The sequence below is a fragment of the Mustela putorius genome, unplaced genomic scaffold (assembly GCF_011764305.1).
Source record: "Mustela putorius furo isolate JIRA1106 unplaced genomic scaffold, ASM1176430v1.1 tig00000580_pilon_pilon_pilon, whole genome shotgun sequence".
In the NCBI taxonomy this organism is placed as follows: Eukaryota; Metazoa; Chordata; class Mammalia; order Carnivora; family Mustelidae; genus Mustela; species Mustela putorius.
This window is the reverse complement of record NW_025421423.1, coordinates 5,099,653-5,117,385: the sequence shown is the minus strand read 5'-3', so window position 1 is coordinate 5,117,385 and position 17,733 is coordinate 5,099,653. Positions and strand designations below refer to the sequence as shown.

General features: G+C 41.0%; 1 protein-coding gene across 4 annotated transcripts in view; it reads right to left on the bottom strand.

Annotated features, from left to right (window-relative positions):
- Positions 1–1,269, bottom strand: part of STX17 (syntaxin 17) — a 58,624-nt gene extending 57,355 nt beyond the window's left edge. The window contains exon 1 of one of the 4 annotated variants that reach the window (XM_004747693.3): positions 1,214–1,269. The gene's annotated coding sequence lies outside the window, so the exon portion shown is untranslated. Of the gene's footprint in view, positions 1–106; positions 190–1,121; positions 1,194–1,213 lie in introns of those variants that run through there. The other 3 variants (XM_013053814.2, XM_045081629.1, XM_013053813.2) reach the window with 3 other exon arrangements.
- Positions 1,270–17,733: the final 16,464 nt, after the last annotated feature.

The following is a 17,733-nucleotide window of genomic DNA, read 5'->3' as shown; positions in this document are numbered from 1 at the left end:
AGTGGATCCTGGAACAGAAAGAAAAGGACATTAGGATAAAAAATTATGAAATATGAAAAATGGTGGTAGCTTGGTGAATAGAATTGTACCAATGATACTTGCTAACCTTTTATAATTGTACTATCGTTATGTAAGGCGTTCACTTTAAAGCTGGAGAGAACTGTATTACTTTTGCAACTTCTCTGTAATTGTAAACCTATTTCAAAATAAAAATAAAATAAAAAGGCTTTCTAAAAATGTCTGACTTGATGTTTGAGAAAACAGCTCAAACATTTTGAAGAACTGCACTAACACTTGGCGTGGGTCAGGGTGCCGGGTGCTCTACAAACCACCCTTTAGGGCTTATAACTTCTATCAGCTGAGGACCACGGCGCTTACAACTATCTGCTGAGTACCATTAGTACTCCTGTTTCCCGTGAGGAAAAAGGCCTAGGAGGTTTACTGTATTAGATTGTTTATAAATAAAGAGCCCCATTTCTCAGGAAAAAAGTCCCAAACTGCCCGCAACCTTCCGCTCCCCCAGAAGCAAGGAACACCGTCTATCGGCCTAGAGATCCCACATTCCTCCAGTGGTGGCCCCGAATGTCCTCAAGCTCGTCTTCCTTTGCTTCCGACTGGCAGACGGGGCACGGACTTCGGAAAGAAAAGTACTGGCCCCCGGTCCTCCCACACGGTCTCCTAAGCCCTCCGATTCAGAATTTATCTAGGAGCGAGTCAGAGGCGGGACCATCTCCAGAACCACGTCCCGGTCTGGCTGCCAGGAGACTCCGACCGGTCCTCCCCTCACTGCCCCCGAGCCTCGCGTCACCCCTCGCAGTGTCGCCCACAGCGCCCCTGGGCCACAAGCACCAGACGCCCCCACCAGAGAACGGATGCATGGGCGGTCTCGGGACCAAGCCCCAGGGCGACCCTGACGACCTAGGGCCCACGCTGCGTCACGGGCAGGGTTGGTGCAGGAAACTTTCCCACCCCGCGACCCCGGCAGGCCGTCGCGCTCGCCCGGTCGGCGGCCTCCCAACACCCGCTTTGAAAAGAGCGTCCAAAAACGAAACCGCCACTTCTCGGAGCCGGGAGGAACCCTCAAAGCGCTCGCACTCCGGACCGGATGCGGGGCTTCCCACCTGGCGCCTATACCGCCCGCGGGCTCAGCGCCCAGCCCACAAACCCCGTCAGGGCCTGACGCCCCCGAGACAGCCTCCCGCAAACCCCTTACCTCCCGCCGGGGCGCTCGAGGCCGCTTGGTGTGCACGGCGCAGGCGCGGGTGCTACGGGGCGGGGCGTCGTGAGGGGCTGGCCGGGCTGGACCACGCCCCCTCCTGGCCCTTTTGGGCCCCAACGGGTGTGACACCGACGCTGTGATGACTCCCCACCGCGGGAATGATTTAAGAAAGTGATCCTGCTTTATGTTGTGGGGTTGCAACCCTGGAGCCAGTAGGAGAGAGACCCACAATCACCTTTTAGGACTCTGTGTTGTTTTCAGTACGACATATTTCACGCATGCATAGCTTTCTACATTTTGCAAAGTTTTTCTGTCCATTTTCGTGTTCTAACAGGAATTTTATTGGCGGACTGGCCGTGTGTTCTAAGCTTTTTACACATGTAGAAACTGAAGCTGAAAGGTGGTGCCTGCTCCCATTCCGTTCCCCAAAAACCTGTGAGATGGACAGGACACAAGTCTTACAGCTGTAAAAGGCACAGAAATTGAAGCTCAAACAAGTTGTGATTTCCCTCCCCACCAAGGCAGGGGGAGTCCTTCATGCCACTGTCCTTATTCCAATTTTACTGATGACGCTGAAGTCAAACAAGAGTTTGAAGTGACTCACTCCAGTTCTGCCAGTTAGTAACAGAGTTGGAACTCCACAGACTTATCCTAATTTCCTCTCAAGCGCTTCAAGTTACCAGCGGCTACAAATGACCAAGCAGAGGACTGGTTTTGATGCCCTGTCTGGGTCACATGATCTGACTTTCAGACCCACCCTTTCTTACGTGTTTGTGAATGTTCGGATGACTTGTTTAGAATGTATCCCCTGACAGTATTATACAAAGAAGTCATAAAGATGTTCAAGACACAGCTCAGGAAACTCAGGTCTTAAGGTCTCCGGGTGGAGTGGGAGTACAGGTGGAAATTGTAGACAAAGGAATATTAGGAGCCTGTGAGAAAGTCTTAAAAAGCAATTTCTAAACTAAAGCAAAAAATATATATAAGCAATTTGGATATTCTTTGTGGGTATAATGAATGTTGATGTTTGTTTTACTCCAGGAATGAAAGACTCCTAAATGTATAATTTTAAGAAGAAATATTAAAGTATTATGCCATGTCATGGGAAGATGTTCTTCATGTAAGGGTCAATTAAACAAGATCTTTTGAAATGAAGGTCATTCAAAATAAGTTCTGAAAACCTGCCTCAACCACAGTGGGGAGATGTGGCACTCAAGGACTCTAAATTTGAACCTAGCCTTTGGGCTGTTATCTGTATGTTTGCTATCATTTAGGTGTGTCAAGGTAGCAGGATAAAGCTTTTTAATCTAACAGTTTGTTAGCTTGACTTATAATCGCTAAATATTTAAACATACAATGTGTGGAACCCTTTGTTTTCATGCCTGGGAGCCCTGAAGTTGTCAGGCAGGACTGCAGGTACCAGCCAACATTTTCCCCAGGTCCTAACTGAAATGGGAAGACAAAACTAAATAAAACAGTAAATATATAGTAAATATATATATATATATGTATATATATTTTTTTAAAGAAAAGGGGGAAAAATCTCTTTAGATATTAGGATTGCTTTCTTGGAAAACCCAAAGGAATGAATTGAAATCTAAACGAAGTTCAGTAAGAGAGAGAGAAAAATAGCCTTCCTAAATTGCCTATCTTAAAACGTATTGGAAGAAAAGACCACATTCGAAGTAGTAGAATCAAGTTTGTGTTTATAAGAAATTACAGGACCTATTTGAAGAATAAGAATGATAGCTAGGGGTGCTTGGGTGGCTCAGTCAGTTAAGCGTCTGCCTTTGGCTCAGGTCATGATCCTGGTGTCCTGGGTTCAAGCCCGGCATCCAGCTCCCTGCTCAGTGGAGAGCCTGCTTCTCCCTCTCCCTCTGCCTAACCCTCTGCCTACTTGTGCTTTCTCGCTGTCTGTCAAATGAATAAATAAAATCTTAAAAAAAAAAAAAAAAAAGAAGAAGAAGAAGAATAGCCAAATGGAGTGAGGGCAGAGGAAGAATTTCAAAGGGGCATGAGGAAACTTTGGGAGTGATGGATATGTTCATTATATTTATTGTGGTACTAGTTGCATGGGTTAATACATATATCAAAACTTGCCAAACTGTACACTTTATTTTTTAATGCCTTTTTAAAAGATTTATTTATTTGAGAGAGAGAGAGAAAGCACACGCCAGCAGGAGAGGAGCAGAGAAGAGAGAGAGAATCTCAAGAAGACTCCACGTTGAGCCTGGAGCTCAATCCCTCAACCCTGAGATCAAGACCTGAGCCAAAAACCAAGAGTCAGATGCTTAAACAGCTGAGCCACCCGGGAGCCCCACAGATCGTACACTTTAGAATATGTGTAATGTGTGTTTATTGAGTGTCAATCATATCTGAATAAAGCTGTTTCTTGAGAAAACATATATATTAGTATTTGCTTAGAACCTAGCACAGTTCTTGGAACATGAAAATATTGAAAAAAACTAAGAAAATAATAGATACTCACTATATGAATTAAATATTTTTTTTAGTACCATTGAGTATAAGGAGAACCTGAGAATCAAATTTAGATTTGGCACCATAATATAGACTTCTGAGGTTATTGTCCCAGCCCAGTCCTTTTCTGGGAAATGCCTCTCCCCACCAGATGTGTGTGCTCTCGGTTATGAGCCTCTGGCAGCCATTTTGTACAAGCCTGAATGCAAGCCCCAGACCACAGGTCCAGGAGCAGACACCCACCTCAAACCAGAACAACAAGATACCTTTCCCAGGAATATGGGGTTGGGGCTAGGATTCTAGCCTCAGGTTGACTGGTTTCTTGAAAGAAGATGCTCACAGCAGAGCTCTTAGTGACCCTGTTTTTCATTCCATAGACTGGTAAATTAGAGGAAGCCATGCTGCTCTTAAGATCTTATTTGTAACTGTGTTGAGATGAATATAGGTATGTCCTAGTTCATGGTGTTAAAAAGTTTTTTTTGTTTTCTTGGGGGGGGTGTATTTTCTTTTTACTACAGGTCATGTTCAAAAAACTTTTTTTTTTTTTTAAAAAGATTTTATTTATTTATTTGAGAGAGAAAAAGAGAAAGCAAGCATAAGTGGCGGGAGAGGGAGAAGGAGATGGAAAGGCAGACACCCTGCTGAGCAGGGAGCAAGCCGCAGGGCTCAGTGGGCTCAGGACCTGAGCTGGAGGCAGATGCTTAACCTACTGAGCCACCCAGGCGTCCCTCAAAAAACATTTAAAAGCCACTATCCTCACTAGATTTTTTCTTGAGCCATGAATTATTAAAACACCTACTGCAGTTCTGAATGCATTCTATTTCTTTGTGCATTCTATCATTCCAACCATCTTGGGAACTGAGATAAAGAAAGGTTAAAAATAAAGTGATAATAGTGGTTACCTCTGGGATGGCTTTAACTGGGAGAGGGCATAAGGAGCTTTCTAGGGTGCTGGAAATGTTCTATATATTGACATGGTGTGATTACATATGTGAAAATTCATCAAGCTGTAGACCTAAGAGCTATGTACTTTAGGTTAGTTATCCCACAATAAAAAAGGAAAATAAATAAAGAGCTAGCAATTCTTGATTTAAAACAAACAAAACCTCCTAGTAAATGAGGAAATAGATCCTTCCTTAATATTATTTCTATTACCTCTCTCTGAGATAGTGGTGAATTAGCAACAGTAATCCTTACCCTTGTTAAAACCCTTCATCCATTTGAAAATAAAATAAAAAGCCATGAAAGAGATAGAGAGGGGAGGGAGCTGAAATGTACACAAAAAAGAAACCATTTGGAGCACATTCAAATTCCTGGTTCCAGCTGACTTTAGTACTTAACCCTCTTGATTTTCTGCTTTACTATCCCCAACCACCACCACCACACACGTGTACACACACACACACACACACACACACACACACACAACCCACATCGCCAGTTTGTTCATGTATATTACCGTCATAGAGACCTCGTATCAAACCAAAAGGAGTAAACTCTGTGAGCATACAGTAACTCTGGAATTCTCCACTCATCAACCATTCACCACTTAGGAATTTGATAATCATTTCACATGTACAATATCTTAAATGCCCAGACATCTGCCTAGAAAGTCCCCTCCACATTCCAGTTTTTGTTCTTTCAATTACCTTAATTATTCTCAAAACTTGGTGTGCCCTGTTGCATAAGGTAGTATTTATAAAACCATGCTTGATGGACCTTATAGTCAATGTAAACAATTTTCAAGGGTAATTTTGTCACTAATTTTTGCTTTATTCACCGACATTGATTTCTCATAGCCACACCTCTCACTAGCCAGCTCAGCCTTCAGAGATGTAAATTTCTATTTGTAATGACCATGGTGATATCAATAGAGATGTTAAAAGATTTAAGTTCCCTAGTCAGCTTTCTATAAAAGACCAACCCTGCGGGCCCTCCTTGGTAACTGTGTTGTGACCCCTCTCACTCTTGAGAGCTTTTTTTCTGTATCTTCACTTAATAAACTTCTACCGCTTTACTCACAAACAAACTCAGTAAACATACTTAGCATTAGAATCATATTAAATGCTATTTAAACTTTGGCCATTTGCAGGGAATCTTGAATTTTATATTATCATGAATGTCAGTTAAAATCACATGATAGATGGAGTGCCTGGGTGGCTCAGTTGTTAAGCATCAGACTCTGATTTCAGCTCAGCTCCTGATCTCAGGGTTGTGAGATTGAGGCCAGCATCAGGTCTTTATTGGGTGTGGAGTCTGCTTAAGAATCTGTCTCTCTGCCCCTTCTCCCATCTCTCTCCCCCCAAAATAAATGAATAAATAAGCTACATAAAGAAATGCATATCATAAAATATCATATGATAGATATACAGACGAGCAACTTGATAGATATTCTGCACGGTGCAACCTTGATTTCTAGCTCCCATTTCTATCTCCCACTACTCCCCTTCACGCATCCTGTGCTCTAATCAAATTAAACTCCTTGATATTCCTCATCCCAATCCTTTCCCCAATCCTGCACGGTATCTTCCATATGAAATATTCTCTACCAGTTGCCCCTCCTTCTTTGCTCATCCTACTCATCTTTCCATGTTCACCCCAAAGGTGACCTCTCCCCATATTTCTAGAATTTTCCAATTTAATGCCTACCTCCTCCAAATACCTACCTTAAAATCTGATCTTCCTGTGATAAGTCACTGTCTCCATTTTATTACAGTAATTTAGTACGTGTCTCGTCACCATCTTCAATGCTTTTCAACCTTTTCCTTGTCAGGGCACAAATAGAAGATGATGATATTTATAAAACAAAATAAGGAAGTTGCTCTTAGCTTCTGCCTTGTGGCCCAGTTACCCTGGAAGCTAGGGAAGTTAATGCCTCTACATGCCTATAACACATTCAAGCATAGGGGTTGAGACGTGGTCTTGTCCTAGACCACCGTAGAATATATGTCCCCTGGTTTCACATTTGAGGGAAACCATTTGGTATTTGTCTTTCTCGGTTAGACTTATTTCACTTAGCACAATACCCTTTAGGTCGAAAACAATTGAAAAAACAAACAAACAGACCTATACAGACAGAGAACAAACTGACGTTTACCAGTGGGAAAGGGAGGGTGAAGGGATGGGCAAAATGGTGAAGTCAAATGGGAGACTCAGTGTCCAGTATGGAATGAGTTCGTCACCAGGGTAAAAAGCACAGCATAGGCAATGTGAGCAATGAGCTTGCAGCAGTGTCATGTGGCGATGAATGGTAGCTACGCTGGTGAGCAGGGCACAACCTATAACATGTTGAATCACTATGTTGTCCACTTGCAACTCACGCAACATTGCATATCAACTAGACTCAAATTTAAATTTTTATTTTCTGCAAGAATATAAGCTCCCTGAGGGCAGGATCCCTGTTTGCTTATCCACCCATAGATTGTAGTTCAATGACTAGTACCTATAATAAGTGACTAATTGAATAAATCTCAAAGCTATTTGTTTGTTTTTACAGACTTCTGAGAGCTTCTAGTTTCAGCTCCATCATGAAAAGAACTTGAAAGTCATCCCTCCCATCCTTGTAAGAGGAACAAAGCCAAACTGTTAGGTGAAGTGCAGACTTGTGTGACAAGGAGAACCTCCTGGGGACAGCAGTCTTTGGGAGGACCCCACATCTGCATGGGTCTGACCTCTAGGAAAGTCACCAAGTTCTGTAGCCAAAAACAAAACAAAACAAAACAAAACTCCTCCTGTTTCTGGCAGTAAAAACAAACCATGTGAAACACACCCAGGGCCTTCTCCACAAAGACCTTCTCTGTAAAGGAAAAGATTTAGCCTGATACTTCCAGGGTTGGGGGTTGGAGGTGGGGGGGTGGAGATGAGAAGTTCCCTAACTCTCCCCTCTTAACCTTCCTGTCTCTCCTAAGGTGGGGTAGGGGAAAGGTTGAGAAACACTTGTGAAAGTCACAGCCAAAGGACGTAGACCCACCAAAAGACTGAAACTTAATTGTAGGATTATAGGATATTCCCTTCCCCCACACCTGACCACCACCCTACCACTCCAATGTAATCATAGTGGATTACAGCTTAAAGAGCAGACAAGGTGCATCTCTATGTAAGAAGTTTTTAGGAAAATTTTAGAAACAAAAATACTGTAAGAAATTGAAGCCTCTGATACCTACTGGTACAGCACACATTAAATATGGCTTAGTTCTAGGCAGATTAACACAAAACTTCACAGTAAAAGCCTATTTACCTCAATTCCTACTACCTGATACATCATGTCTGGCTTTCATCAAAATATGGCAAGGGCTATTAATAGGCAAAAGAGAAATACAGTTTAAAGAGACAAAGCAAGGATCAGAAGCAGACTCAGATACAACATAGTTTCTGTAATGATCAGATAGGGAATTTAGAATAAGTATGATTAATATGGCAAGGGGCTTAATGGGACAAGCTGACAACATGCAAGAACAGATGGGTAATGTAACCAGAGAGATGGAAACTCTAAGAAAGAGTCAAAAGAAAATGCCAAGATGATGAATGCCGTTGATGGGCTTGTCAGTAGACTGGACATGGTCCCAAGGAAAGAATCAGTGAGGATGAAGATACATCAATAGAAACTTCCCAAACTGAAATGCAAAGAAAAAAACAGAATGAGGGGCGCCTGATTGGCTCAGTGGGTTAGGCCGCTGCCTTCGGCTCGGGTCATGATCTCAGGGTCCTGGGATCGAGTCCCATATGGGGCTCTCTGCTCAGCGGGGAGCCTGCTTCCTCCTCTCTCTCTCTCTCTGCCTGCCTCTCTGCCTGCTGTGATCTCTCTCTCTGTCAAATAAATAAATAAAATCTTTAAAAAAAAAAAAAAAAACAGAATGAGAAGGGAAAAAAAAAAGAAAAAGAAAAAGATGTCACAAGATGTAATATACACTCATTGGAATACCAGAAGGAAAAGAGAAAGAGAATGAAACAGAAGAAATATTTGAAGTAATAATGGCTTTTCCCAAAATTAATGACAGACACCAAACCACAGATGCAGAAAGCTCAGAGAAAACCAAGTAAAAGAAATGCCAAAAAATCTATACTTAGTTATATCATATTCAAACTCAAAAAAAGGAAAAATATGGGGGCACCTGGGTGGCTCAGTGGATTAAGCCTCTGCCTTCGGCTCAGGTCATGATCCCAGGTCCTGGGATCGAGTTCTGCATTGGGCTCTCAGCTCAGCAGGGAGCCTGTTTCCTCCTTTCTCTGCCTGCCTCTCTCCCTACTTGTGATCTGTCTGTCAAATAAATAAATAAAATCTTAAAAAAAAAAAAAAGACTCTTAAAAAAAACAAAAAGAAAAGAAAAAAAGAGACTTAAAACAGAACCCTGATTGGGTGCCCACAAAACAAATCTATCTGTGCAACTTTACCTCCCTCAGAACCTTGTATAGCCCTAGAGGCTGGGAGTACTGCTAAGAGACTACCCAAGGGGAGAATGTATAAGAATAGATATGTCAGGGCACAGGTGTGGCTCAGGTGGTTGAGCATCTATCGATTTTGGCTCAGGTCATGGGATCAAGCCCTGAGTTGGGCTCTGAACTCAGTGTGGAATCTGCTCGAGAGTCTCTCTCTCCATCTCCTTTGTGACGATTGCTAGAAATAAGTGAATATATAAGTAAATAAATAAAATCTTTTTTAAAAATGGGTGTATGTCGAAGTCCTATCTCCAGGCTGTGGTTAAAAAATAAAAGAAAGAATGTGGAGGGGCGAGGGATTGTGCTCAAAAAGGTTTCAGGTCACAAGACAGGCATCATGGTGGGTTTGTACAAGATGGTGTTAGTCTGGTTCACACAAGTTACATCTGAATTCTCATCAAAAACCATGCAAGCAAGAAGAGAGTAGAGGGAACTATCTGGAGGTAAAAACAAAACAAAACAATAAAACAGAAAACTAGAATTTGATATTCAGCAAAATTATCCTTTACATACAAGTGAAGACAAAATACTTTCTCAAATTCCCTCCCCATCCCCACCTCCTGCAAGAAGAGGGAATTCAGTTCTGGTAGATCTGCTCTGTAAGAAAACGTTAAAAGAAGTTTTTCAGGGAGAAAGAAAATGATATTGATCATAAATTTGGATCTACATAAAGAAAGAAGAGCCCAGGAGAAGGAATAAGTGAAATTAAATAAAATCTTATACTTTTCTTATTCTTCACTGACCTAATAGTTCAAAGTAATAGTAACAATGTATTAGATAAAATAAATGGTGGCAATATTTTAAGGAATAGGAGCGAGGAATTGGGAAATATTCTTTTTGGAAGGTACCTGCACTACACATAGAGTGATATAGTGTTCTTTGAAGGTATACTTAGGGGTGCCGGGCTAGCTCAGTCGGAAAAGCATGTGCCTCTGGATCTCAGGGTCCTGAGTTCAAGCCCCATGTGGGGCCATAGAGATTACTTAAATAAATAAAACTTTTAAAAAATGAAGGTATATTTAGTTATAAATATATATTCTAAACTCTAGCATGATTACTGAAAAAAGTTTAAAAAGAAATAGAATGGATGTACAAGAGAAGGCAAAAAGGAGTAGGGGAGAAATAAGTGCAATAAACAGAAAATAGTTACAAACATGGTACATATTAAACCAACTGTATCTGTAAGCACTTTAACATGAATGCTCTGGATATACCATTTTTTGGGTCAGCGTGATTATCAATGTAAACAAAAAACAAGGTCCAAGTATATGTTTTCCACACAAAACCCATCTTAAATATAAAGACACAGAAAGGTTAAAAGGACAGAGAACAATAAACCATGCTAATACTAATCAAAAGAAAGCAGAAATGGCTATTTTAATTTCAGGCAAAGCAGATTGCAGGACAAGAAAAATTAGCATCAATAAAGAGGGGCACATTACATAATGATAAAGAGATTACTTTTCCAAGAAGACATAACAATCCTTAATGTGTGCAACTAACAGCACAGCATCAAAGTATGTGAGAAAAACCTGATAGACAGCCAGGAGAAAGAGCGCCTTGCAAAGAGACCATGAGAACAACACGAGTTAAGCCCACGAAAGCTGCCATTTTCTTCCGGACACAGCAGGATCATCATAGAAGAGCCAAGAAAATTGAACAATAGGGCACAATGATTTCCAAGGTACCAAATATTTCTAGATTCCTGTTGGAGAAGCTGCCGGAGTTCTCTTTTACAGGATTATAGAGTCTGTCTTCAATCCTTTGACAACTGACACTCTCACCAGTAAACCTTTTAATCCCCCAACTAGTGAAATACATTTAAGGAATTGGAAATCAACAAAATTCACAAAAAGTACCACCCTCCCTCTCTCTCCGCCCAGCAAGCCCCCAAATACCATTGTCATAGCCCTTAGGGGATTTCTTCCCTTCTGTAGGTCTCAATGGATTGCAGGGGCTTTTGAGTGGTATTTGTATTTCCTCTAGCCAAAGACATATTTACTTTAATATGTCTTTGGCAGATTATTTCCAAAGAAAGAAATATTACTTCCCCCATGGAAATAAATTGATGGGTTCAGCAACTCATTTTGCTTGCAGAAGTGAATACTTCAGAAGAGAAATGTTTAAAACCTAAATATGGTTTTTATTTATTTATTTGTTTATTTATTTATTTATTATTATTTTTTAAAGAATATGTTGAGTCCTTTTTTTTTTTTTAAAGTTTTTATTTATTTGACAGACAGAGATCACAAGTAGGCAGAGAGGCAGGCAGAGAGAGAGGGGGAAGCAGGCTCCCCACTGAGCAGAGAGCCCAATGTGGGGCTCGATCCCAGGACCCTGGGATCATGACCTTAGCCGAAGGCAGAGGCTTTAACCCACTGAGCCACCCAGGCACCCCTAAATATAGTTTTTTTAAATATGGAAAACATTTCCTGAATGTCTGTACTTAAACCTTAAAGGATATGATTGCTAGGCTTAAGATCTTATTTTTTTATTTTAGGGAGAGAGAGAGCACATGCTTGAAGAGGGGGAAGGATGAGGAGGAGGAAGGGGGGAAGGGGAAGGAGAGAAGTTCAAGAAGACACCTTCCCCCCACTCCCGCCAGCCCCACTGAGCATGAGCAGGTCTGGGCATCCACAGGGGGCTGGACGCAGGGCTGGATCTCACAACCCTGTGATCATGACCTAGGCGGAAACTGAGAGTCCACCACTTAACCGACTGAGCCACCCGGGGGGCCCTCACGATTGCTAAGTTTAAATCTTTCCCACACATGGTAAGAGCTTTCCCATTCATTTATTCTGTCAGTCTATATGGCCAGCAAGCCAGCTACTATGCCTAGTCCTGGTGATTGAGGGTTTAAAGATTCTATTCTTGTCTTCTAGGGGCTTATAGTCAGGAAGGGAAGACAGCGCGCTATTATTAGCTCTCCTTAAAAAGTGCTATAGAAAGAAGCACTGAGAAGATGATTTCGAGTTTGTTCAATACATAGGAATTATTGACAAAGAAAGGAAAGTGTATTCTGAACAGAAAGAACGATGTAAAAGACACAAAGAATACAACCGAGGTATATTTAGGTTTCCAGAGTAGTGGGGTCAGACAAGCAGACAGAGGATTGCCTAAGGGCAGGATGAGTTATTATCTCAGTTGCATTTATCAGAATTCATGTTGACCATGTTCCTATTTGTTTCACATCTGGTCATGGCACTATTTAATTCTGTACCCGTGTCTTGTCCCCTTCCATGTAAGACATACATCATAGCAGATTCACCCACACCTACAGTTCCTTGTAGGGGATTCTGAGGCCCTCCAATTTTCAATTTAAATGTCCAGCCATCTAGCCCACCATTTTCTGAAGCTCTACCAGGATCCTGTAATTCCTTAATATCCCATCTACTTTCTTGCTTCTGCGTCTTTGCTGATGCTGTTCCCCTCTCTGGAATGCTTTCTGCCTCCTTTCTGTTGATGGAAATTTTACTCCTCCCTGAAGATCCATTTCAAATCCTTTCTCTCCTCCAAACCCCTCTCTTCTTTCCCCAGCCTGTGCTCCCACAGTACCTTCATTTAACTTTTCTCTGCAGTAGAGTTGTTCACATGTCTGTCTTTCCAACTTGAGCATGGCTCATTGAGGGCAGGTGCCTTGTGTTATTCATTGTTTGTTCACAGCTGGTGGCCTGGAATGTAGCACTGGAAAAAATATTTGTTTTAGATGATGTTGTTTGTTTCACAGCTTTTGCAATCTCATTCATTTCTTTTCCAGTTTCACAACAGAGCTTCTCCAGCTGGGTGTACCTTCTGAAGCTCAGTTTGTCAGTGAGGGTGAGATCAGAGGCATAATAAGAAAACCACCTGATGTGGGGCATCTGGGTAGCTCAGTTGATGGAGCATCTGAATCTTCATTTCAGCTCAGGTGGTAATTTCAGAGTCATGAGATAGAGCCCTGCATCCAGCTCCACACTCAGCGTGGAGTCTGCTTGTCCCCCTCCCTCCCCCTCTGTTCCTCCCCCATCCCTGTTCCCTTGCACACATGTGCATGAGCTGTCTTTCTCTCTCTCAAATAAATACAATCTTTAAAAAGAAAAAGAAAACCACCTGATGCATAGATTCCCAACCCTGATGGCATAACAAAGCCACTTGGAGACCTTTAAAAAAATATAGCTGTCTGGACTCCATCTCAGAGATCCTGATTTAATTGTTCCTAAATGGAAACTAGGCATTTGATTCTAAAGTGCAATCAGTTTTGAGAACCACAGACCTAAAGGAGTAGAGGATAGTCACCAGGCCCTATATATGAATTGGAATAATTTAAAATTCACTTTCTCAAGAGGTGATGCTCTCCCCCAGGAAAACATAGCTAAAACAATGGAGGCCACACCATCTGGGTAAAATGGAATTCTTTCCGGGGAAGTCTTTGCCACAAGGAGTCTGAGTTATGCTGTGGGAGGAGTCACGCTGGGGAATGATGCTGGCCTTCATGTTCTGACTCAGCATGTCTAGAGAATTCCATTATGCTCCCTGCACGCCCCATCTTTAATAGGAAGTTATAGGAAGTCATAAAATGAGCTGAAATCAAAACACCAAGCACCAAATCATCAAATGAGTTATGAAAGCATGAGAGTTCCCAATTCTCTTGAGGGTCTCCAACATGGATATTCCCTATGGTACTCAGTGGAATGGAGGAAAGAGCCAGACTCCACAGACAGACCACATGTTGTACAACTCTAAGGGCACTATGGCCACTGTATTCCATGTGAAGAGTGTTCCTTGGAATTGTGTAATGCTACATCTTGGTACGGGGATTTTCCTGTACTCAGACCGGGAGATTTCTGGTGGTGACCTCCATCTTGGTTCTGTTGCCCAGCCACCTTCTGTCTCCAAATTGTCACTCCAAGCCAAGGTGAGGAAGGAAAAGCCTTCTTACCAAAATCACCTCTCTTGGAGTCTTCTTCTACCTGATGAGGTCTTCAACAGAAATTCCCCTAACTGGCAGCTCTTGTCAGCACATCCTTGATCTACCCTATGTGTGATACCATCCTGCTGAACTCCAGCCCAAACTGGTCCCTAAATCAGTCAATGCAGCAGAGTTTCAGAAAGGGTGTCAACTCCTTCTCAGCTTCTCCAGCCTTTTTCTTCTTCCTCAGTAATCGAAGTATCCACAGAGAAGGAATGTATATATTTTATTTCTAGATTTGGGCTGGGGTTTGTTTGTTTGTTTGTTTGTTTGTTTGCAGGGGACAGGGAGGAAGGGAATCAAATTTAACAATCTAAAGGCAAAGGAGAGGTAAACTGAAGCAGTATTATCTATAAAAATGCATCCCGACACCTGGCAGAGAGGAGGGAATCTAAAAATGCTGGTTTCCCCTTGTTCTTGGAGGATGGGGAAGTGATACGGTGGTGGTGATGGCTGGTGTAATCTACTGAACCACTTTCACTTTCTGCATTTTTAGAGAGTGTGGAGAGAGCAGCAGGGGCTTTAAGATAAGGAGATGATTATTTTTCTTTAAGTGAAACTGTTGTGAGGATGAGAAAGAAAGAGGAATTTAGCATGAGCAAGTGTTTTTAAACTGTAATGCATTCCATACGATGTATGGAGTTACTACTGTCATAAGAGACGTGCAACAAAAACTCCCCCAGGATCTGAAGGAGAGGAAGACACCACATCCCATTGTGGAAATCGGGAGGAAATGGCAGATACCACTTGATAAAGATTGCTCATCTACAAGATTGGTTTCTGCATTGTAGGGGAGGGACTGTGATCCCTACTCGGACCACAGAGCAAGCTGGTTGGGAGAACAGTTTAAAATGATTGTTTCTCCACTTTGTAGAGCACTATACAAATGAAAAGCAATGTTATTATAGTGACTAGGAATAAGTGTATAATAAAATAAGTATATATGGTGATTATATATAATATAATAAATGTATAGTGTTATAATAGTGTGGCTATTGTAGGTGACGGAGATATTATTATTATTATTATTATTACTATTGACTCTGAAGATGCTGGACAGCATTCAACAGGAAGAGTTGGCAGGGAGGCCTCTCAAGAACAGAGATGAGAGCTGGAGAGGTTTCCACCAACTTTCATAGCTGATTGAGAGTTCCTCTATATGATATCTTTGAGCCTCTGTTGACACCCACTCTGTCACAAAGGCTTGCGACAATGCCCTTGACACAGTATTGAATAGGAAATGATGTCTGCCTTCACGGAGCTCACCTTGATTTGGTTCTGAGGATGGACCCCAAATATCAGATCAAGAAGTTAAAAGTTAACTTATAGGTAATGGTGAGCTCCTGAACTTTTCAGAGCAGAGGAGTGACATGGTCTGAATTATATTTCAAGTACTCCTGAAAATTACATAATTCTACTCATAACCAGCTCCATTTACCATCAGGAAATATTTTAGGTTAACCGACAATTTAGCTCCTCTATCCTCAGGGATTAAAACCTAGAATGTTGCCCCTCTCTAAATAGACTCTTTTTAAAAAAATTTTAACTCTATGAATCTTGGGACTGCTTGTTTCTTTCTTTGTAATGGCTGTTAGAAAGTCCAAGTCAAATTTAGCAAGTATACAGGACTTCAAAGCATGAATGTGAAACTCACTCTCACTCTATTTTTATTTTATTTTTTAAATAGGCTTCATACCCAACATGGGGCTTGAACTCACAACCTTGAGATCAAAAGTCACATACATTACCAACTGAGTCAGCCAGGCGTCCCATGAAAGCTCACTTTAGTCCTGGCTTGCTTTCCCCACATTCATTTTCTTTTTAATCCTTCCCTTGCTTTAAAAAAAAAAAAACTCACTGAATTATATATAGTTTTGTAAGTCATCTTTAATCCTTCCTAGATAAGGTTAAGTTATAAATAAACATCATTTCTTATTTTTAAAAATTTCTTTTTCAATTCACTTCTGGTGACAATTATTTGAAATGTCCCCTGGGAAAATTTGCATGGATGAGGCATATTGGGAAAGTAACATCACAGGGGTTACTTTCTGATGCTACTGCTGATCTCCTAACTTTCAAAATTTGGTTAAAGTCATGTGTAACACTGTTATGAATATAATGTGAGTCTATGGGTTAAAAAAAAATTACATTTAAAGTTAAATTTTGAATTTTGTTTTCCAAAGAATTTAACCAGAGATATAAACTTAAAACTATCCATTTTTTTTCCTGTGTGTTTAAAAAATTCCATTTAAGTTTAAATAAAAGAACTAAGACTTATAGCCTATGAGAGCCCAAAAAGATAATCTATTATTCAATTTAAAAAATCATACATATAAAAATGCATCTGAAGTGGAATGAAATCTGTTCTGTTACTGAAAGATATTTGTATGGCTCAGGTTACAATGCTGTATCAGAAAAAAGGAGAAGTATAGAAAAGTCTGTAGTCTTCCTATATTCAATCTCCCTTATCATTTTAAACCTGCATTTTTAAACATTTGAAAGCAAGATGATCTTTAAGGATTTGAAAGTATTAAGGACATTTTCTTCTATTAAAAGAATTGGTGTCTAAAAAAAAAAAAATCCCTATCTAAAGATGCTTTCAGGTCCAATTTACAAGATCCCCTGCTGAATGGTTCCCTTGGTTTCCCCGTATACCCTTTATCTTTACTTTCTTCACTTCCGCACCCCCTTATCTAATTGACAAGGTGGTCGAAGTTCATTCTTTTTTGTTTCTAATAGACTTGACCATTTCTGAAAAAGTTAAAAAAAAAAAACCCATTCTTTAAAGGGGAATGACTTTCTTTACCTGGGAAGACAGAAAGTAAACTTCAGAAGGGAATTCTGAAAGAGGAATTTATAGATGGTTTAGATAGAGGCAGTGTGTTAGAACTAAAATGTTGCCTCTGAGGTGACTCTAGGAGGGCACCGGGTGCCCTCCTAGAGTTTTACTAAGAATTCTTACTAAGAATTCTCATGAGGGGCACCTGTGTGGCTCAGTCAGTTGGCTTTTGGGCTCTTGGTGTTGGCTGGTGATCATCATGACCAATCATGATCTCTGGATGGTGAGAGGGAGACTCACGTGGGGCTCCACGCCCTGTGTGGAGTCTGCTTGTCCCTCTCCCTCTGTTCCTCTCTCTGTGCTCTCTCCCTCTTTCTCATAAATAAATAAAAAATCTTAAAAGAAAAAAAAAAGACTTCTAATGAACATATAATTGCTGTTGCATTAACTCATTTGGAACATAGAAAGAAAATTAAATGCCATCCATTTGATTTTATGATTTAAACTCGGATTTGTTTTCATTGACTTAAATGTGATTTACATTTCCATCTGATAAACCAGTAAACACATATGCCTGCTAATAACCCAGCCTAGAATGGAAAGGATGAACTGAATGAATGGCAATTCATGGGTAGTGAACTTATGTTGCTTCCTGGGGATAACTTCATTCTTTTCAATGCTCAATAACCTGCCCAAACTTTTCCAGAGGTTTACATTAGACTGAGTTAGTAGCTTGTCCTTTCTTTTCAGGCTCAAATAATTTCTCAATTTTAAAAATGGAAAACATGTACTTGTTTCTAGTACATAAGCACCTTTTCTCATTTCTGTGATGGCTCAATGTCTCAGAGGATGACAAACAGTGTCTGTGTTTCT